This window comes from Amphiprion ocellaris, chromosome 21 (genome assembly GCF_022539595.1).
Source record: "Amphiprion ocellaris isolate individual 3 ecotype Okinawa chromosome 21, ASM2253959v1, whole genome shotgun sequence".
NCBI classification, from domain to species: Eukaryota; Metazoa; Chordata; class Actinopteri; family Pomacentridae; genus Amphiprion; species Amphiprion ocellaris.
The window spans coordinates 18,124,153-18,146,680 of NC_072786.1; the positions used below are offsets into that span (position 1 = coordinate 18,124,153).

The 22,528-nt window shown below is 38.7% G+C and overlaps 2 long non-coding RNA genes across 11 annotated transcripts; one reads left to right on the forward strand and one right to left on the reverse strand.

Annotated features, from left to right (window-relative positions):
* The first annotated feature begins 1,322 nt into the window (after positions 1-1,322).
* LOC111565839 (uncharacterized) lies at positions 1,323-6,864 on the forward strand. Of its 10 annotated transcripts, none has more exons than XR_008600231.1 (7): positions 1,323-1,579; positions 1,665-1,758; positions 1,828-2,138; positions 2,475-2,582; positions 4,820-5,418; positions 5,515-5,623; positions 6,129-6,864. It is a non-coding gene; the product is annotated as an uncharacterized LOC111565839 (long non-coding RNA). The 10 variants fall into 10 exon arrangements; XR_008600228.1 differs by having other exon boundaries at positions 1,328-1,579; positions 4,795-5,418; XR_008600224.1 differs by having other exon boundaries at positions 1,335-1,579; positions 2,475-5,104; positions 5,309-5,418.
* On the reverse strand, positions 2,570-9,443 carry LOC129347898 (uncharacterized). The gene is made up of 2 exons (XR_008600232.1): positions 8,817-9,443; positions 2,570-8,604 (listed from the first exon to the last, which is right to left on the reverse strand). It is a non-coding gene; the product is annotated as an uncharacterized LOC129347898 (long non-coding RNA).
* Between the last annotated feature and the right edge of the window lie 13,085 nt (positions 9,444-22,528).

Below are 22,528 nucleotides of genomic sequence, written 5' to 3' on the forward strand. Positions count from 1 at the left end.
CCCCAAACCTTGAACAAACTACACTATACAACAAAAGTGGTTAACCCCTGTCCAATAGTAACAACAGGTGCTTACTCAAGGAAAACTAAAAACTGTTTAGATTTCCTGTATTAATAGATTTACTGTATTAATAGATGCCCTGTAATAGGAACTCAGTCCAACAAAATTTAGTACACCTTCCATTACTGAGATTCAGTTTTGTTTTTTTTTATTTAATACTTGATATGGCTACCTTTTTGATGACAGACTCCTTCTCCCCACAAAGGATACCAGTTTTGTGCAAATTTCTGGAAGAATGTTCCGCCATTCAGGTTTTTGCTGTGACGTCTGACGTTACGGTGAGCGTATTGCGTCACTTCCTGTTGTAGCGCTGTGTTGTGGTCTGTGACTGTTGTAGCTTATCCACTCCATCTAATTTGATATTCATTAAATCTGTGTGTAGCGGTAATATATGAATCATAACATAAACTCGTTTTCTTCAAGCACCTTCTCAGTATTTAATTCTAAGTTAATCTGTTATCTCTGTCCGCTAGCCTAGCAGTTAGCATGGCTTCTCCCTCTTCCTCTCCTTCTCTGTCCTGCTCAGTGTGTCACATGTTTAGTTACTCCTCTGCCTCCTTTAGTGATAACGATACCTGTAATAAATGCAGTCTCTTGGTAGCTTCGGAGGCGAGGCTCTCTGAATTGGAAGCGCGGCTCCGCACCATGGAAAACACTCCACTAGCTGTTAGCCAGGCCCCCTTAATATACTTTCCACACGAACGAGCCGCGCGGAAATCAACCGCACGGAAATCCGTGCGAGAGAACGTGTGTGCATTTGAAGCTTGTTTTATGCTTGCCGCGTCCGCGAGGTCCGTGCGGCTCCGTGCGGAAAAATTACGTCATTTTCGCACCCACGCCCCCTCCAGCGGCCTTTCCGTGCGGAAAATTTCCGCTCCGCGCACCTCCACATTTTTCTAACCAACGCGGACGGAGCCGCACGGAAAAACATGGCGGAGGGCCAGGACCTACTCGTAGCTGAAGTCTAGAAATACGTGAACTTATACGATTCATCACATAGAGATCACCGTGGTAACCGGGTTATGAAGTATTCATGGTGTGAAATAAAACTAACTGCTGAAATGCTTTTATTCGGTAAAATGCCGTGTTGTAAGTGGTGTAAACAATGGCAAACTTCTTCTTCTCTAGTTTATTACTAGAGCAGGCCAGGTAGACGTGTGTTTGGGATACACTGCCCCCTGCAGTTTGGGAGCTGACGCGCACGGAGAATAAATGCACACACGTTCTCTCGCACGGATTTCCGTGCGGCTGATTTCCGTGCGGCTCGTTCGTGCGGAAAGTATATTCCAGCCTTAAGCTTGTGTAGCAGGATGAATGCTGCACTCTCCTTGGGTTGGCTGTGTTATGCTCCTGTGACATAATGACCGTGCCTTGCTTTGACCAATCATGACACGAGGATGCACTATAAAGCTGGGCAAGGGTTACTCACTGTTCTCTTGCTGCAACGTCAGGGGCACGCCCCGCTTCCCGTTTGCCTCACTTCCTGTTTGCCTCACTTCCTGTTTACCATTGCTGACAGGTATGGTAGCAGTTGCTGCATTGTTTGCCCTTTCTTTAAGGCTGTGTTCATGTCTAGTGGTTATAGAGGCTGTTTATTTTTATAGGGTCACTGTTGGGTGTCCATAGCCAGAGAGCTGAGCCGCTCGCTGGCTGCTGTATGTCCAGTTCGAGCCGTGAGCCGCTCGTGAGCCGTTACTGGTAGGTTTCCTTTGCTTGCGATCCCATGATGTGTTTATGTTGCATGTGTGTAACAGCTTGTCATTTTAGGCTGTTACCGTGGCTGCCGGTTGCTCCCCGTTCCCTTGTGGTGGACAAAATTTACTGATTGGCGGGCCGCCGCTTGTCTGGAGCTGTGCTGGCTACACAGGGTCCCAAACGTAGGAGACGCTGCTGTTTTGCCTCCGCGGGTTTGTCTCGCAGACGTGGGTCTGTGTTGCCGACGCTTGCCGGTCGGCTTCGTCTTCTTTTAGTCCGTTATCTGCTTTTGTGTTGGCGCTGTGGGTGTTGGGCTGCTTCCAGCTTGTCTCTGTGGCTGCTGACCAATCGTTGCACATACTGCTTCTTCTAATGTCCAGAGTGTATGTGTGAAAATAGGGTTTAATTTTCTTTCTTTTCCCCTTGTTTTTTTGAGTATTTACTGCAGTCACGTGGCTATTTGTGTTTGTTAGGTATTTTCTTTGTCTGATTTTAGGATTTGTGGCACGTGACTGCACTTGATTAGTTGTTTTGTATTCAGTGGATTTTGTTTAAGTATAAGTTAATGTTCATTCATTCAGTTAATTGAATCTTTCAGTTTTGCTAAATTTGTTTTTTTATTATGTTAAGTAGTTTTCTTAAGTGTTGGTAATTGTTATTTTGTCAACTGATTTATGGAACCCTGTTAATAACTGTTCCCTTTCCTTTGTGGTTTGCAGAAGCTGTGGGCCTCCGGTGGCGGGGACTGGTGTCTTCGGGTGGTGGGAACCCCTTCCTGTGTGGTGTGCTGCTCATCCCCTGGTTGTTTTATTTATTTCTTCACTCAGGTGTGTGTGTGTGTGTGTGTGTGTGTGTGTGTGTGTGTGTGTGTGTGTGTGTGTGTGTGTGTGTGTGTGTGTGTGTGTGTGTGTGTGTGTGTGTGTGTGTGTGCGCGTGCGCATGTTCACGTTCACGTGTGAGTGGGGTGATTTCTCCTGGGCTCCCTTGTGATGCCCGTTGGCCCAAACCTCCACCAGAGAGCCCCCAGCTCTGATTAGTCCCCAAACCCGTCATTTAACAATCTCGTGTGAATGGTTGTTTTTTTTTTTTTTTTTTTTTTTTTTGGTTTTAAACTGAGTATTTTTAGTATTAAATAAAATTTGTATTTTTTGTCTGCACTGGAATCATATCTCTTGCCTCATCAGTGGAACGAACCTGAGTTGCCTTCTCGTTAGTGGTGGTTATAATTCCCTGGGTGAAAGTCCCAGGGTGGCGTTGTCTGGCCAGTGTCTACATTCAGTAATTGTAGCACGTTAGTTTATCCCCGACCCCTGCGCTCGCCACACTTGTTTTATGCTTACCGCGTCCGCGAGGTCCGTGCGGCTCCGTGCGGAAAAATTACGTCATTTTCGCACCCCGCCCCCTCCGGCGGCCTTTCCGTGCGGAAAATTTTCGCTCCACACACCTCAACATTTTTCTAACCAACGCGGACGGAGCCGCACGGAAAAACATGGCGGAGGGCCAGGACCTACTCGTAGCTGAAGTCTAGAAATACGTGCACCTATATGATTCATCTCACAGAGATCACCGTGGTAACCGGGTTATGAACTATTCATGGTGTGAAATAAAACTAACTGCTGAAATGCTTTTATTTGGTAAAATGCCGTGTTGTAAGTGGTGTAAACCATGGCAAACTTCTTCTTCTCTAGTTTAGTACCAGAGTAGACCAGGTGTCGCTGTGTCGATGTCCACAGCTTGTTAGTGCTTCTTCCAGTGCTGCTCCTCCCTCGCTGTTCTCTCTACTGTATGCCATGGTACACAATGTTTTTTTCCTGGGGAGGGACGAGGACTTAGTGCTAGACTTTAATCCCCTTTCATGACCATGATGAGTAGTTACCATTATTATTGTTCTGATTATGATGATTTATCGTTGTTCTTCTATATTACTGAATGTTTTCCTTTCTTCTGTGTGTTTGAGCTACACTGCCCCCGGCAGTTTGGAAGCAGACTTCTTCTTCCCTAGTTTATTACTAGAGTAGACCAGGTAGACGTGTGTTAGGGATACACTGCCCCCTGCAGTTTGGGAGCAGACGCGCACGGCCCGCAATAGCATAGCTGCAAGTGTAGCTTCTGATAGCCGTGCCTTAGCAGCTCCCGAGCAGCCGGGAAGTCAAGGTAGCTGGATGACAGTTCGTAGGAAACGTAGTCCTAAACTCAACCCGCTGTCCCGGCACACCACAAACCCCTTCACGTTTCTAATCGTTTTTCCCCACTCAACGACACACCCGCTGAGAAACAAACTCTGATCATTGGCAGCTCCAGGGTTGCCACCTTTCAGAAATTAAAATAAAGGACGGCCACCACGGCTTCTTGGGGCCACAGTTCAGTAAAGTTGGAAAAATATTCACAGATTCAGACTTCCAGCATTCCAGCATTAGATATACTTTGTCAAAAGATAAACAATGCCTCTTTCCCGTCGTTGTAAGGCAGACAATGTGCTACATTGTCTTACTTATCAAAAGTAGCTGTCTTTCAAGCTGCAGTTTACTGAACTACCACCCAAGGAGTGGTAATATTTAATTTTGAAAAAAGCACTTAGCCTTACTTAAAGCTTTAAGTATGGAGTCACAGGAGTGTCACAATAAAATATAAATAAATAAGGAAATAAATGTGGAAATATAAAGAGAAATAAATAAATAAATGTGGAAATATAAAGAGAAATAAATAAATAAATGTGGAAATATAAAGAGAAATAAATAATTGTGGAAATAAATGTGGAAATATAAAGAGAAATAAATGAATAAATAAATAAACATAAAGAGAAATAAATAAATAAATATAAAGAGAAATAAATAAATAAAAAGGGAAATTTTCTCTTTGGTTTTCCCTTTTCTCTTTTTTTCCTTTTATTTTTCCAGTTTGTCATTGTCTTTTCCGTTTTGCATTTGCCTTTTCCTTTTGGCACTCAGTCCATCAAGTAAAAGCAAAGTCAAAAGCCTTGGCTTGACTTGGTGGACTGAGCTGTCAATCAAATGGCTCTGGGCGGGGCTTTCTGTCCAGGGTGAGTAATCGTACCTGATCACAGGATTCCTGCTTGGCGATAGCTCCTAGCCCGGCTAAACGGAAGTGATGTTACCTTGGCGCTGAGAGGAAGTGCAGACAACGCAGTTTGCAAATACACGAACGTGACACTTTCAGCGGATCAGAGTAGCTGGATTTCTCAATGTTTGGACTCTGTAGCGGGATATGAAGAAGTCAGTATCTCAGTTGGTCAGAGAAGAAGCTGACAGGCTGGATGAGCAAGCACATCCAAACACCCCGTCGCCGAGACAGTCGGATTCAACGCTGTTAACAAGAGACCCCATTGATGGTAAGTAGTTATTACTTCTTTTGTTGAGTTATAGTAAAACTAGCCAGAAAGTGCATTGTGCGACGCTGAAGTCAGCTTTTCAGCTTCCGATTCGGCAGTTCAATGAATAGTCAAGGGGAACTTGAACACGGTTTTGTGAAAAGTAAAGAGTATATGCAACTGGAAGCTTCTGGTAACACTTCCTTCATTGCTTTTCTCTAAAAGCTGAGGTGTCAAGACTTTTCTTGTCATACCAGACCTCTTCACGGTCTCTGACCCCACGTCACAGGCCAATGCTATTTCCAAGAAGCTGTGCTGTTTCGTACTCACCACAGGTTTGAATATAGCTTCTGATTACTGTTTATAAGCAAACATTGTAAATCTACATACATGCAACATTGCGTAACGTGATTTTAATTGTAATTATACAGCAACTTCTGGACTGCATCATTTGGCCAGTGGAATCCGATAGTGATGAGGACACAAGTCTGGAGGAAAAGTGCCATATCTCTGGATTTCTGAGAGAATACATTGAAAATGGTAAGTTTTCAAACAGTAGTTTATTTGTGATGGCACCTGAAATTCAGTGTGCCACTGCAGATCAAAAGAGATTAGTGATTTACGAAATGAAGTTTCATTTTTGTATAAGAATTGGCTTTGTCGTTCTGGTAAGTTCTTTTTACTCAAATGTTGTTTTACTAAATGCACTTGCCAGTTTCAAGTTATTTGTTACGAGTTTGTATTTTATACCGTTACTGTACTGTTGCTGTATTTTAATATCGTAACTACCTGGTCATCAGTTGACCTAAATGGGATGGGCTTGGATAGTTTGTATAGGTATGATGCAGTATTGTGGAATACTGATTTCATTAATATTTTTTAAACTTACATTAAGTTGCTGATAATTGTATAGACTTGACATCCAAAACTACATATACACCTTACATTACCGTTTTGTATTTCCTGAACATACAGTTGCACAGAGCACAGTGAGCGATTTATGTACCGTAATTTTAATAAAATCTTGTCCCAAATGCTTTTATAGCCTCCTCACGATGTTTTCAGGAACTTCTGAAGTTCTGGCAGGGGTGGAAGGTTCTTCCAAAAGAGCTGCATGTGGAAATTGTGCATGGACAAATGCCTCAGTCAAGCACATGCATGGAGACTCTTCGGCTGCCTTCACGCTATAAGTCTTATGATGTTTTCTGTGAGGCTCTGAACGCAGCAGTCAGTTCTGTTCAAACAGGGTTTGGACTTGTTTAAAGTCACAACTTCAAGTGTTATGCAGCCAATTAATGTTACCAAAATGCATAAAATGTTAAAGCAGATATGTTTAGTTGTTTTGACAATTGTTCTGATGTGATGTAAGCTTGTGAGGCAAATGCATGCTTCAGGAGAAGGTTCACAACAGTTCTTGTTTTTTCTGCTGCCAGGCTCAAATTGTTGTGTGTGACATTTAACATGTAACAGAAATGTGGCGGCCAGTGAGTTGTTGCAGGAAGACAGTTTAAAGGTGAGAGTTGAGAGAGTGAATTAATGGAGTAGCTTATTTTTATGTAAAAGATTACAAACCTGAACTATGGTTCAGGTTTGTGCATTTCTGAACTGTGACAACAAAATGTTTCCACACTTGGAGAAGACTGTGTTTGGGGAACAGTTGTAATATAAATGTGTGGAAGTTAAAGAAAAGAATTATCAGTTCTGTTAAAAAATGTTTTTTTTATTGGCACATTGTTTTAATGCTTTCAAATTATTCAGCATGCAATAAAAGCAGTTTTGTATCCCTTTGTTATGTCTTGCTTTTTTACATTTTTGTTTTCACAGGCATTTATTTGAAATTCACAACTTGTCATAAAATTATGCACCAAAAATTTGCAGCATTCTTTCAAGTCTTGTTCGACCATTTCAAACGGTTTCATTCTGATCATGTTAAGGTGAGTTGTGATAGGCCTAGGTTTGTTGAAAAATGTTCTTAAGAATATTGCTCTCAGCTCTCGTAGGAGGCGGTCGCACTTTTCCTTGCTCCGCTATCTCTGTTCCTCCCTACCCTCATGTCTCCCTGCTTGCTGCATTTCTTCGTCTTCGTCTCGTTTGTCTGACTTGGAGCGATTGCTTGGCACTGGACCTTTGAAACACCGATCATGGAATTGATTAACTGGTCTCTCAACGCAATTGACAAGATTGTCGCCACAAAGAGCACAGGCCTAGGGGAGCCTACCTGCCCGGATGGGAGTTTCGCCTCTGGTTACGTGATCGACGCCTGGGGGAAGTGGAAGGGGATCATGTGCCTGGCACCCCTATCCGTGGAGGACGTGGAAGATGTTTATATATTTGGATTTATGATGACAGGCCTGCTGATAATCGGCTTGTTCACTGGCCTGAGCTTCTGGAAAATCAGGAAGACCGCAGACAGAAATGACGTCCAAACTCTGCTGGTCTATGCAAACGAACGGATCATGGCTGCCGATTCTCGGTATGACGAACTCAATCGTAAGATGAACAATTTGCTTGGTGTGACTGTTGATTTGAGTCGCAGATTGGAAGCCATTAGGGTGAGAATCGCTACAGCTGAGGTCTAAAATTGTTGATGTATGCCCGGAAGGTGAAATTGTTCCTCTCTCCTGACCAAACAAGAAGGAAACTGATTACATTCTGGCGCCCCTGGAACAATAACAAACTCCTCTGGAAGTTTCATGGCCAAGAGATAGCTCTCCTAAACCCCCCCCACTTTCCCAAGGACACCTGTTGACTTTTGGACCGGGCCAACCGAGGACGTCTCCATAGCAACCTTGCTGTGTTATCGCGCTCCCACCCTCGCGAATCTGAGACACCGGAGGTCTGAGACGGAAGAAGATGGGCTACACACATACACAAACATTCGGACTCATGAACTGAGGACTGAGCTAAACATTCGCACAGACATTCCCATATCCCCCTCCCCCCCGCTTCCACAAGCTTCCCTCGCTATGCACAGGAGCCAGGAATCCGTGCACTTGCACAGGAACCGGCTAACTGTGCGGTGCTCCCCCCTCCACCACCCCACATCCTTATCCCAACTATCCTTTTCTAACGTCATGCTTTGCCTGTTTGTGGGTTTGTTTTTTTAGGTTCCTTCTCAAATTGAATTTCCCAACATTGGAGGTTTCATTTGGTACAACGAGCCTTTTTTTTCCTTTACCCTTTGCAATCCCTACCCAGATCCCAACATGTCCTTTTTCTTTTTTTCTTCAAGAAAGGTGCGCGCAGCACTGCGCAGCAGCCGGAGCTGTCATTGGCAGGGCAGCTCAAATGAAATTTCGTTGTATATGAAAATGTGCAATGACCAATAAAGATTGATTGATTGATTGATACACTGTATCCATGTATGCCCGTAGTGCAGCAGAAAAAGGGACTGCCGGATCAGACAATGATGTAACTTCAGCCTGGGTAAGCTGCTGGGGTAGTTGTGCATCAGGTACAGTGACACCCTCTGGGTATGGGGTGTGAGGTCCTGTCCAGTCTATTCCATAATCAGCAGCAACCTGAAAGGAAAGCATAATTTGAAAGCAAGCCCTTTTATTAAGAAATGCACATTCCTCAAGGAAAAAAAAATTAAGAAGTAAATGAGATTAGGAACTACATGGTATGGCAAAACGGCAAGTGAACCGTCTAGTACCACAGCAGAAATAATAAAGTTAACATAAATAAATATAAAGGAAGACAGGAAGGTAGAGGTACAAGAGGGAATTTGTACCTCAACTGGATCAGCAGCATTTCCCTCACGTGGCTGACTAAACCACAGTTGCATGGGGGATTGCCTTCTCTCTGTCCTCAAACTATGGTGATTCCAGGCTTCCTTGAATGCCTGAAGACGTTGCTGCAGCTGTGGGACGTAGATCCAGTGGAGAGCGAATAACTCCAGTTCATTGTCAGGGTTTGGAAACCCTTCAAATTCCAAATTGAGAAATAGTGTATGGAACAAGTCGAGAACATTTCCATACAATCTCCATAATCTTTCAATTCTGTAGATTAAAAAAATACAAAAACAATTAGTCCAAATTTTGCAATTGCATGTATATAACAGGAATTTCCTTTTCAGTATTTTAAAAATATATCTGACGTTCATGATCCTAATTTGTTACACAACCATGTATCATCTTTGATTATGTACACTGCATCCAGTGATGTGGGAATGTCGGCCTGTTCCTCTCTGACTCACCATGTAATGGGCCACAGCAACATTTTCCCCACCCTTCAGGAAATTAATATATAAATAGGCAAAAAGAAAAAAAGGAATACTGTTTTTCAAAAGTTCTGTTCTTTAGTACTTTTGTTGTCTCAATGCAGGAGGTTTTATTTTTGTCAATGCAATATTTCACTTTACCTTATCAGATCTTACAGGAGATGGTAAGCCATACTGAGCAACAGCTGACCTGAAACTGTCCAGAACAGTGGTGGATTTGTTGTTTGTAGCTGCTTATACTCTATGAGCCTGCTAAATCCATCCACTCCTGCATGGATCACGATTTGCCATCTATAAAAGTCACAGTGAAAATATGAATATAAATTTAGAATTATAGGTACAGTTACAGCAATGCTACAGTAATAAAAAACGCCTCAACACATGCATGGATATGTGCCGCGCTAGAGTGCCCTCAGGATCCACTCTTCGCAGTGAGTCTTGCACACGATAGGCTGCATCACATACACACAAAAAAAGTTGCAAGGTAGACTAAAATACAAATATTTTTGCATTAACAATAATTATAATACCGACGACATACTTGTAAAATTGGTGAAATCACAGCAACACGTTAAAGGATTCATAATAATGTTTACAGTGCTGTTCATAAAGCCTCTCTCTCTCTTTGTATACTTTATGTATTATATACCTGCTACATTATCAATTGTGAGCATTCATACTTACTCTGCATATGCACACCCTGTGATTTCAGAAAACATGGATCATCCTAATCCCTGCTCTGCTCTGTCTGTGAATCTCCATTACAATGCTATCAAATTCGTCATCAGTCAGTGGAGTATACAAATCTGACAACCTTCCAGAAGATTGCACAATAGCAAAATGTAAAATTAGAAACTTATTGATTTACCAGTATGATTTATTTAGTTATGAAAATTAAGAAACTAGTCAAATTATTCTTATTGTTAAACTGACAATATGAATTACAAAATACACACCTCAAGCCATGGGATGCCATTCTCCTTCTTATGGTTCTAACTGACACTCCAAACAGTTCAGCTATTTTGACAGCTGATAATCCTGCAAGAATGTAGGACTCCATTATGTCCACCTGGACTTCCAGTGGACGTCGCCCAGGTCTGATGGCCTGGCTGCAAGACTTAGTTGCATGCGTACCTGTGAAGCCACAGACAATGACATCAAGGAAAATAATTAGGTGTGATCGCAACATCTTAATTAGAAAAAATGACAGCTATAACATGGCATTGTTGCTTTTCAAAAGCAATAGATTATACATTACTAGTTACTCTGTTAAATATATAAGTACATTAACTATGTAATTACTTCATCAATGGAGTTTAACTAATTGCATCTGATTTTTTTTATCTACTTTGCTGAAAGATGTGAAAGGTGGTGGAAATATAAACAGGAGAACCAATCAAAAACAACACTGACACTGCTAAATGAACAGAGCCTGCTTCCTTGTGCATGGGTAAGCTGTCCTACCCTTGAATATGTTAATATGAAATTTGTCCCAAAGATTTTGCTGACCTGAGTAGTCAAAAAATATTGCAAAAAGGCAAAAAAAGAGGAAAATACTCAGATGTAACCTTTTTGTAACCTCACTTTGATTAGTGAATTGTAGTTTAAATACATACTTTTTCCTCATTAGTACATACTTTGTAATATACGTGATCCTGTTACATGTAGCTCCTTACTCCTCAACCCATGATAACCTGCACACGTTTCAGCTGTGGCTAGTATATGATGAATGCATAATATTACACATTATGTATTCATCTTATACAACATGTGAACTTGAGTACCTTTTTGTAGATCGAAAAAGCTTATCAATAACATGACATGGTTGTATTTTAGGCTGGGAATAAAGTACCTACCTCTTCAAGATTGTGCCACACAACCGGATCAATGTCTGTATCGGTCTGATAGCCATTCGCTGATGACAGACAAGAGCTACGTGTGAAGAAGCTCCGAGACAACCGTGGAACAACATACAGATCCCTCCAAAATAATACATACTCTTTTCTTGCCTTCAGATTCAAAATTATATTATTTGTCTCACTGAGACTTTGTGTGTATGTTTATGCTTTTTTTAAAAATCAGTTTTCACAACTTTTACATTGTATTCAGATATTTGCCCAAGACTTTTGCTGACATCTCCTTAACTCCTCCACGTTTTCCATAATTACTTTTCCGCCGTTCGTCAAACTACATGCGTCGTCTGCACTTCCTCTCAGCGCCAAGGTGACATCACTTCCTTTTAGCCGGGCTAGGAGCTAACGCCAAGCAGGAATCCTGTGATCAGGTCTCACCCCTCGACAGAAAGCCCCGCCCAGAGCCATTTGATTGACAGCGCAGTCCACCAAGTCAAGCCAAGGCTTTTCACTTTGCTTTTACTTGATGGACTGAGGAGTGCCAAAAGGAAAAGGCAAATGCAAAACGGAAAAGACAATGACAAAATGGAAAAATAAAAGGAAAAAAAGAGAAAAGGCAAAAGCAAAGACAAAATTTTCCTTTTTTAAAATTTATTTATTTATTTCTCTTTATATTTCCACATTTATTTCCTTATTTATTTATTTGTTTATTTATATTTTATTGTGACACTCCTGTGACTCCATACAGGAATAGCATGTTAAGGGTACAAAATCATGACGGCTGCAGCAACTTGAACGTGATGTTGACACTCAAATTTCTTCTCCAGTATGACGAGAAAAGTCATAAATATGAAGGCAAATGATGTTTATTCTGATTTGGTTTGAAGGAATTGCGGGGACAGCATATTTTAGCAAAGTGTGCATTTCAGGGCATGAACAGCATTTTAAGAATCTACAAATCATGAAGACTGCAGTAACGTGAACTTCATGTTTAGAAACAAATTTCTTCTCTAGAATGACTTGAAATGTGATAAATATGAAGGCAAATGATGTTTATTTTGATTTGGTTTGAAGGAATTGTGAGGACAACATATTTTACCAAACTCTGCTTTTCAGCTCAGGAACAGCATTTTGAAGCATCTAAAAATCATGAAGACTGCAGTAACGTGAACTTCATGTTGACACTCAAATTTCTTCAGACGGACTTGAAATGTGATAAATATGAAGGCAAATGATGTTTAAGTTGATTTGGTTTTAAGTAATTGTGGGGACAACATATTTTACCACAGTGTGCATTTCAGCTCAGTAACAGCATTTGAAGCGTACACTGTAACAAATTGCTGTAAAAACACAGCATATTTTGTATAGTAATATTCTTTGTAAATACAGCTGAATACTGTAAATTCATGTGTTTTTCAAGAGCAAAATATTAACAGCAAGCTACCGTACAATCTTACAGCACAGTGTTTTTCTGGTTTGGGTTGATTTGAGTGTGACTGTTTCTTCAGTCCGACCGTTACTCGTCTCGGCAAATCTTCCTGCATATCATTATTTAGCAAACAGCCAACACAAAGAAGTGACGAAATAGGTTTCAAATATTATGTATCAGTGATTTTACTCATTACTGAGGGAAGATGTGGAGAAAAGGAAGAACTGAGGATGACGATTTTCGGGCCTCAGACCTGCAGGGACCATCTGTAGCTGATCCATCCTGCTCCGGTTCACTTAACAAGGTAACTATGATTATTAAAAAGTCAGCCTTACTTTTATTTCTCCCAGTCTATTTATGTTTTTTTTCTTTGACAGTAACATAAACATAGCCAGTTAGGTACTGCTTGGTGTTAGCCACGAGTCGCTAGCATGAATGCTAACGTTTCCCACACTGTTAGCTAGCAGCTAGCTAGCTAGCATGCTTCACTTTGGCTGCAGAGTGGACAAAACTTTGGGTCTTTCTTTTAAACCAGACCAGGAACATGAATTTCTAAGCAACCGGATCTAGCTAGGTTAGGTTAGCTATCTCTGTCTTTCGTGTAATTTTCCATTAAATATCCAATGTGATGCTCCACTGATCTGTTATCAGATCTCCACATGTACTTGTCTGCTTTCGACCATTTAGGTAATTTCAAGTTTTAAAAAGGTTTGTAGGATGTGTCATGTTGCTTTTCTCTCCACTTAGGAAAGGTGAATTTGAGTGTTATGCAAACGGCTGCAAAAATTAGATTTAAATGTGTATTGAACTAAATAGCTATTTTAAGTGGAACCCTATGTTTTGCTTAATAATTTGAGTTTCCTGTTTGTATGTTTTTTTGTTTGTTTTTTTATGAATGTGACAGAGTTCCATATTATGTTCTGTATGACTTGAAATGTGATAAATATGAAGGCAAATGATGTTTATTTTGATTTGGTTTGAAGGAATTGCGGGGACAGCATATTTTAGCAAAGTGGAATTTCAGCCCTCAGGAACAGCATTTTAAGTGTATAAAAATGATGAATTCTGCATTAACGTGAACTTCATCTTTAGAAACAAATGTCTTCTTCAGACGGACTTGAAATGTGATAAATATGAGGGCAAATTTTGTGTATTTTGATTTGGTTTGAATGAATTGTGGGGACAACATAATTTACCACAGTGTGCATTTCAGCTCAGGAACATCATTTGAAGCGTATAAAAATCAGGAAGGCTGCAGTAATGTGAACTTCATGTTTAGAAACAAATTTCTTCTTCAGAATGACTTGAAATGTGACGAATATGAAGGCAAAAGATGTTTATTCTGATGTGGTTTGAAGGAATTGCGGGGACAGCATATTTTAGCAAAGTGTGCATTTCAGGGCATGAACAGCATTTTAAGAGTCTAACAATCATGAATGCTGCAGTAACGTGAACTTCATGTTTTCAAACAAATGTCTTCACCAGAACGACTTGAAAAGTGATAAAAATGAGGGCAAATGGTCTTTATTTTGATTTAGTTTCAAGGAATGGCGGGGACAACATATTTTACCAAAGTGGAATTTCAGCCCTCAGGAACAGCACTTTAAGCGTATAAAAATGATGAATTCTACATTTACGTGAACTTCATGTTTAGAAACAAATTTCTTCTCTAGAATGACTTGAAATTTGACAAATATGAAGGCAAATGATTGTTTATTTTGATTTTGTTTGAAGGAATTACGGGGACAGCATATTTTTGCAAAGTGTGCATTTCAGGGCATGACCCATTTTAAGGGTCTTAAAATCATGAAGGCTGCAGTAACGTTAACTTCATGTTGACACTCAAATTTCTCCTTCAGAACGACTTGAAATATGATATATATGAAGGCAAAGTTTGTGTATTTTGATTTGGTTTGAAGGAATTGCAGGGACAACATATTTTACCATACTCTGCATTTCAGCTCTGTAACAGCATTTGAAGCGTCTAAAAACCATAAAGGCTGCAGTAACGTTAACTTAATGTTTACAAATTTCTTCTTCAGACGGACTTGAAATGTAACAAATATGAAGGCAAATGATGTTTATTCTGATTTGCTTTGAAGGAATTGCGGGGACAGCATATTTTAGAAAAGTGGAATTTCAGCCCTCAGGAACAGCATTTTAAGTGTATAAAAATGATGAATTCTGCATTAACGAGAACTTCATGTTTAGAAAAAAATTTCTTCTTCAGAATGACTTGAAATGTGATAAATATGAAGGCAAATGGTGTTTATTTTGATTTGGTTTGAAGGAATTGCTGGGACAACATTTTTTTTTTTTTTTTTTACCAAAGTGGAATTTCAGCCCTCAGGAACAGCATTTTGAAGCGTCTAAAAATCATGAAGACTGCAGTAACGTCAAATTCATGTTTAGAAACAAATTTCTTCTCTAGAATGACTTGAAATGTGACAAATATGAAGGTAAATGATGTTTATTCTCATTTGGTTTGAAGGAATTGCGGGGACAGCATATTTTCGCAAAGCGGAATTTCAGCCCTCAGGAACAGCATTTTAAGTGTATAAAAATGATGAATTCTGCATTAACGTGAACTTCATGTTTAGAAACAAATTTCTTCTTCAGACGGACTCGAAATGTGATAAATATGAAGGCAAATGATGTGAAAGTTCCTTTAGTTTGAAGCAATTGTTGGGACAACATATTTTACCATCGTGTGCATTTCAGCCCTCAGGAACAGCATTTGAAGCGTCTAACAATCATGAATGCTGCAGTAACGTGAACTTCATGTTTTCAAACAAATGTCTTCACCAGAACGACTTAAAAAGTGATAAATATGAAGGCAAATGATGTTTATTTTGATTTGGTTTGAAGGAATTGCGGGGACAACATATTTTAGCAAAGTGGAATTTCAGCCCTCAGGAACAGCATTTTCATGGTATAAAAATCACGCATTCTGCCTTTACGTGAACTTAAAGTTTAGAAACAAATTTATTCTCTAGAATGACTTGAAATGTGACAAATATGAAGGCAAATGATGTTTATTCTCATTTGGTTTGAAGGAATTGCGGGGACAGCATATTTTAGCAAAGTGGAATTTCAGGGATCAGGAACAGCATTTTAAGTGTATAAAAATGATGAATTCTGCATTAACGTGAACTTCATGTTTAGAAACAAATTTCTTCTTCAGACGGACTTGATATGTGATAAATATGAAGTTCCTTTAGTTTGAAGCAATTGTGGGGACAACATATTTTACCATCGTGTGCATTTCAGCCCTCAGGAACAGCATTTGAAGCGTCTAACAATCATGAATGCTGCAGTAACGTGAACTTCATGTTTTCAAACAAATGTCTTCACCAGAACGACTTGAAAAGTGATAAATATGAAGACAAAATGATGTTTATTTTGATTTGGTTTGAAGGAATTGCGGGGACAACATATTTTAGCAAAGTGGAATTTCAGCCCTCAGGAACAGCATTTTAAGTGTATAAAAATGATGAATTCTGCATTAACGTGAACTTCATCTTTAGAAACAAATGTCTTCTTCAGACGGACTTGAAATGTGATAAATATGAAGGCAAATTTTATGTATTTTGATTTGGTTTGAATGAATTGTGGGGACAACATATTTTAACACAGTGTGCATTTCAGCGCAGGAACAGCATTTGAAGCGTATAATAATCAGGAAGGCTGCAGTAATGTGAACTTCATGTTTAGAAACAAATTTCTTCTTCAGAATGACTTGAAATGTGACGAATATGAAGGCAAAAGATGTTTATTCTGATGTGGTTTGAAGGAATTGCGGGGACAACATATTTTAGCAACAGCAGGAACAGCATTTTCATGGTATAAAAATCATGAATTCTGCTTTTACGTGAACTTAATGTTTAGAAACAAATTTCTTCTCTAGAATGACTTGAAATGTGACAAATATGAAGGCAAATGATGTTTATTCTGATTTGGTTTGAAGGATTTGCGGGGACAGCATATTTTAGCAAAATGGAATTTCAGCCCTCAGGACAGCATTTTAAGTGTATAAAAATGATGAATTCTGCATTAACGTGAACTTCATCTTTAGAAACAAAATTTCTTCTTCAGACAGACTCGAAATGTGATAAATATGAAGGCAAATTTTGTGTATTTTGATTTGGTTTGAATGAATTGTGGGGACTACATATTTTACCACAGTCTGCATTTAAGCTCAGGAACAGCATTTGAAGCGTCTAAAAATCATGAATGCTGCAGTAACGTGAACTTCATGTTTTCAAACAAATGACTTCACCAGAACGACTTGAAATGTGATAAATATGAAGGCAAATGATGTTTATTTTGATTTGGTTTGAAGGAATTGTGAGGACAACATATTTTACCAAACTCTGCTTTTCGGGTCAGGAACAGCATTTCGAAGCGTCTAAAAATCATGAAGACTGCAGTAACGTGAACTTCATGTTTAGAAACAAATTTCTTCTCTAGAATGACTTGAAATGTGACAAATATGAGGGCAAATGGTCTTTATTTTGATTTGGTTTGAAGGAATGGCGGGGACAACATATTTTTGCAAAGTGTGCATTTCAGGGCATGACCAGCATTTTAAGGGTCTTAAAATCATGAAGGCTACAGTAACGTTAACTTCATGTTGACACTCAAATTTCTTCTTCAGACGGACTTGAAATATGATATATATGAAGGCAAAGTTTGTGTATTTTGATTTGGTTTGAAGGAATTGCAGGGACAACATATTTTACCAAACTCTGCATTTCAGCTCAGTAACAGCATTTGAAGCGTCTAAAAACCATGAAGGCTGCAGTAACGTTAACTTCACGTTTACAAATTTCTTCTTCAGACGGACTTGAAATGTGACAATTATGAAGGCAAATGATGTTTATTCTGATTTGGTTTGAAGGAATTGCGGGGACAGCATATTTTAGCAAAGTGTAATTTCGGCCCTCAGGAACAGCATTTTAAGTGTATAAAAATGATGAATTCTGCATTAACGTGAACTTCATGTTTAGAAACAAATTTCTTCTTCAGACGGACTTGAAATGTGATAAATATGAAGTTCCTTTAGTTTGAAGCAATTGTGGGGACAACATATTTTACCATCCTGTGCATTTCAGCCCTCAGGAACAGCATTTGAAGCGTCTAACAATCATGAATGCTGCAGTAACGTGAACTTCATGTTTTCAAACAAATGTCTTCACCAGAACGACTTGAAAAGTGATAAATATGAATGCAAATGATGTTTGTTTTGATTTGGTTTGAAGGAATTGCGTGGACAACATATGAAAAGTGGAATTTCAGCCCTCAGGAACAGCATTTTCATGGTATAAAAATCATGAATTCTGCTTTTACGTGAACTTAATGTTTAGAAACAAATTTCTTCTCTAGAATGACTTGAAATGTGACAAATATGAAGGCAAATGATGTTTATTCTGATTTGGTTTGAAGGATTTGCGGGGACAGCATATTTTAGCAAAATGGAATTTCAGCCCTCAGGACAGCATTTTAAGTGTATAAAAATGATGAATTCTGCATTAACGTGAACTTCATCTTTAGAAACAAAATTTCTTCTTCAGACAGACTCGAAATGTGATAAATATGAAGGCAAATTTTGTGTATTTTGATTTGGTTTGAATGAATTGTGGGGACAACATATTTTACCACAGTCTGCATTTCAGCTCAGGAACAGCATTTGAAGCGTCTAAAAATCATGAATGCTGCAGTAACGTGAACTTCATGTTTTCAAACAAATGACTTCACCAGAACGACTTGAAATGTGATAAATATGAAGGCAAATGATGTTTATTTTGATTTGGTTTGAAGGAATTGTGAGGACAACATATTTTACCAAAATCTGCTTTTCAGCTCAGGAACAGCATTTCGAAGCGTCTAAAAATCATGAAGACTGCAGTAACGTGAACTTCATGTTTAGAAACAAATTTCTTCTCTAGAATGACTTGAAATTTGACAAATATGAAGGCAAACAATCGTTTATTTTGATTTTGTTTGAAGGAATTACGGGGACAGCACATTTTAGCAAAGTGGAATTTCAGCCCTCAGGACAGCATTTTAAGTGTATAAAAATGATGAATTCTGCATTAACGTGAACTTCATCTTTAGGAACAAATTTCTTCTTCAGACGGACTTGAAATGTGATAAATATGAAGTTCCTTTAGTTTGAAGCAATTGTGGGGACAACATATTTTACCATCGTGTGCATTTCAGCCCTCAGGAACAGCATTTGAAGCGTCTAACAATCATGAATGCTGCAGTAAGGTGAACTTCATGTTTTCAAACAAATGTCTTCACCAGAACGACTTGAAAAGTGATAAATATGAATGCAAATGATGTTTGTTTTGATTTGGGTTGAAGGAATTGTGAGGACAACATATTTTACCAAACTCTGCTTTTCAGCTCAGGAACAGCATTTCGAAGCGTCTAAAAAATCATGAAGACTGCAGTAACGTGAACTTCATGTTTAGAAACAAATTTCTTCACTAGAATGACTTGAAATGTGATAAATATGAGGGCAAATGGTCATTATTTTGATTTGGTTTGAAGGAATGGCGGGGACAACATATTTTTGCAAAGTGTGCATTTCAGGGCATGACCAGCATTTTAAGGGTCTTAAAATCATGAAGGCTACAGTAACGTTAACTTCATGTTGACACTCAAATTTCTTCTTCAGACGGACTTGAAATATGATATATATGAAGGCAAAGTTTGTGTATTTTGATTTGGTTTGAAGGAATTGCAGGGACAACATATTTTACCAAACTCTGCATTTCAGCTCAGTAACAGCATTTGAAGCGTCTAAAAACCATGAAGGCTGCAGTAACGTTAACTTCACGTTTACAAATTTCTTCTTCAGACGGACTTGAAATGTGACAATTATGAAGGCAAATGATGTTTATTCTGATTTGGTTTGAAAGAATTGCGGGGACAGCATATTTTAGCAAAGTGTAATTTCGCCCTCAGGAAAGGCATTTTAAGTGTATAAAAATGATGAATTCTGCATTAACGTGAACTTCATGTTTAGAAACAAATTTCTTCTTCAGACGGACTTGAAATGTGATAAATATGAAGTTCCTTTAGTTTGAAGCAATTGTGGGGACAACATATTTTACCATCCTGTGCATTTCAGCCCTCAGGAACAGCATTTGAAGCGTCTAACAATCATGAATGCTGCAGTAACGTGAACTTCATGTTTTCAAACAAATGTCTTCACCAGAACGACTTGAAAAGTGATAAATATGAATGCAAATGATGTTTGTTTTGATTTGGTTTGAAGGAATTGCGTGGACAACATATGAAAAGTGGAATTTCAGCCCTCAGGAACAGCATTTTCATGGTATAAAAATCATGAATTCTGCTTTTACGTGAACTTAATGTTTAGAAACAAATTTCTTCTCTAGAATGACTTGAAATGTGACAAATATGAAGGCAAATGATGTTTATTCTGATTTGGTTTGAAGGATTTGCGGGGACAGCATATTTTAGCAAAATGGAATTTCAGCCCTCAGGACAGCATTTTAAGTGTATAAAAATGATGAATTCTGCATTAACGTGAACTTCATCTTTAGAAACAAAATTTCTTCTTCAGACAGACTCGAAATGTGATAAATATGAAGGCAAATTTTGTGTATTTTGATTTGGTTTGAATGAATTGTGGGGACAACATATTTTACCACAGTCTGCATTTCAGCTCAGGAACAGCATTTGAAGCGTCTAAAAATCATGAATGCTGCAGTAACGTGAACTTCATGTTTTCAAACAAATGACTTCACCAGAACGACTTGAAATGTGATAAATATGAAGGCAAATGATGTTTATTTTGATTTGGTTTGAAGGAATTGTGAGGACAACATATTTTACCAAACTCTGCTTTTCAGCTCAGGAACAGCATTTCGAAGCGTCTAAAAATCATGAAGACTGCAGTAACGTGAACTTCATGTTTAGAAACAAATTTCTTCTCTAGAATGACTTGAAATTTGACAAATATGAAGGCAAACAATCGTTTATTTTGATTTTGTTTGAAGGAATTACGGGGACAGCACATTTTAGCAAAGTGGAATTTCAGCCCTCAGGACAGCATTTTAAGTGTATAAAAATGATGAATTCTGCATTAACGTGAACTTCATCTTTAGGAACAAATTTCTTCTTCAGACGGACTTGAAATGTGATAAATATGAAGTTCCTTTAGTTTGAAGCAATTGTGGGGACAACATATTTTACCATCGTGTGCATTTCAGCCCTCAGGAACAGCATTTGAAGCGTCTAACAATCATGAATGCTGCAGTAAGGTGAACTTCATGTTTTCAAACAAATGTCTTCACCAGAACGACTTGAAAAGTGATAAATATGAATGCAAATGATGTTTGTTTTGATTTGGGTTGAAGGAATTGTGAGGACAACATATTTTACCAAACTCTGCTTTTCAGCTCAGGAACAGCATTTCGAAGCGTCTAAAAAATCATGAAGACTGCAGTAACGTGAACTTCATGTTTAGAAACAAATTTCTTCACTAGAATGACTTGAAATGTGATAAATATGAGGGCAAATGGTCTTTATTTTGATTTGGTTTGAAGGAATGGCGGGGACAACATATTTTTGCAAAGTGTGCATTTCAGGGCATGACCAGCATTTTAAGGGTCTTAAAATCATGAAGGCTACAGTAACGTTAACTTCATGTTGACACTCAAATTTCTTCTTCAGACGGACTTCAAATATGATATATATGAAGGCAAAGTTTGTGTATTTTGATTTGGTTTGAAGGAATTGCAGGGACAACATATTTTACCAAACTCTGCGTTTCAGCTCAGTAACAGCATTTGAAGCGTCTAAAAACCATGAAGGCTGCAGTAACGTTAACTTCACGTTTACAAATTTCTTCTTCAGACGGACTTGAAATGTGACAATTATGAAGGCAAATGATGTTTATTCTGATTTGGTTTGAAGGAATTGCGGGGACAGCATATTTTAGCAAAGTGTAATTTCGGCCCTCAGGAACAGCATTTTAAGTGTATAAAAATGATGAATTCTGCATTAACGTGAACTTCATGTTTAGAAACAAATTTCTTCTTCAGACGGACTTGAAATGTGATAAATATGAAGTTCCTTTAGTTTGAAGCAATTGTGGGGACAACATATTTTACCATCCTGTGCATTTCAGCCCTCAGGAACAGCATTTGAAGCGTCTAACAATCATGAATGCTGCAGTAACGTGAACTTCATGTTTTCAAACAAATGTCTTCACCAGAACGACTTGAAAAGTGATAAATATGAATGCAAATGATGTTTGTTTTGATTTGGTTTGAAGGAATTGCGTGGACAACATATGAAAAGTGGAATTTCAGCCCTCAGGAACAGCATTTTCATGGTATAAAAATCATGAATTCTGCTTTTACGTGAACTTAATGTTTAGAAACAAATTTCTTCTCTAGAATGACTTGAAATGTGACAAATATGAAGGCAAATGATGTTTATTCTGATTTGGTTTGAAGGATTTACGGGGACAGCATATTTTAGCAAAATGGAATTTCAGCCCTCAGGACAGCATTTTAAGTGTATAAAAATGATGAATTCTGCATTAACGTGAACTTCATCTTTAGAAACACAATTTCTTCTTCAGACAGACTCGAAATGTGATAAATATGAAGGCAAATTTTGTGTATTTTGATTTGGTTTGAAGGAATTGCAGGGACAACATATTTTACCAAACTCTGCGTTTCAGCTCAGTAACAGCAGTTGAAGCGTCTAAAAACCATGAAGGCTGCAGTAACGTTAACTTCACGTTTACAAATTTCTTCTTCAGACGGACTTGAAATGTGACAATTATGAAGGCAAATGATGTTTATTCTGATTTGGTTTGAAGGAATTGCGGGGACAGCATATTTTAGCAAAGTGTAATTTCGGCCCTCAGGAACAGCATTTTAAGTGTATAA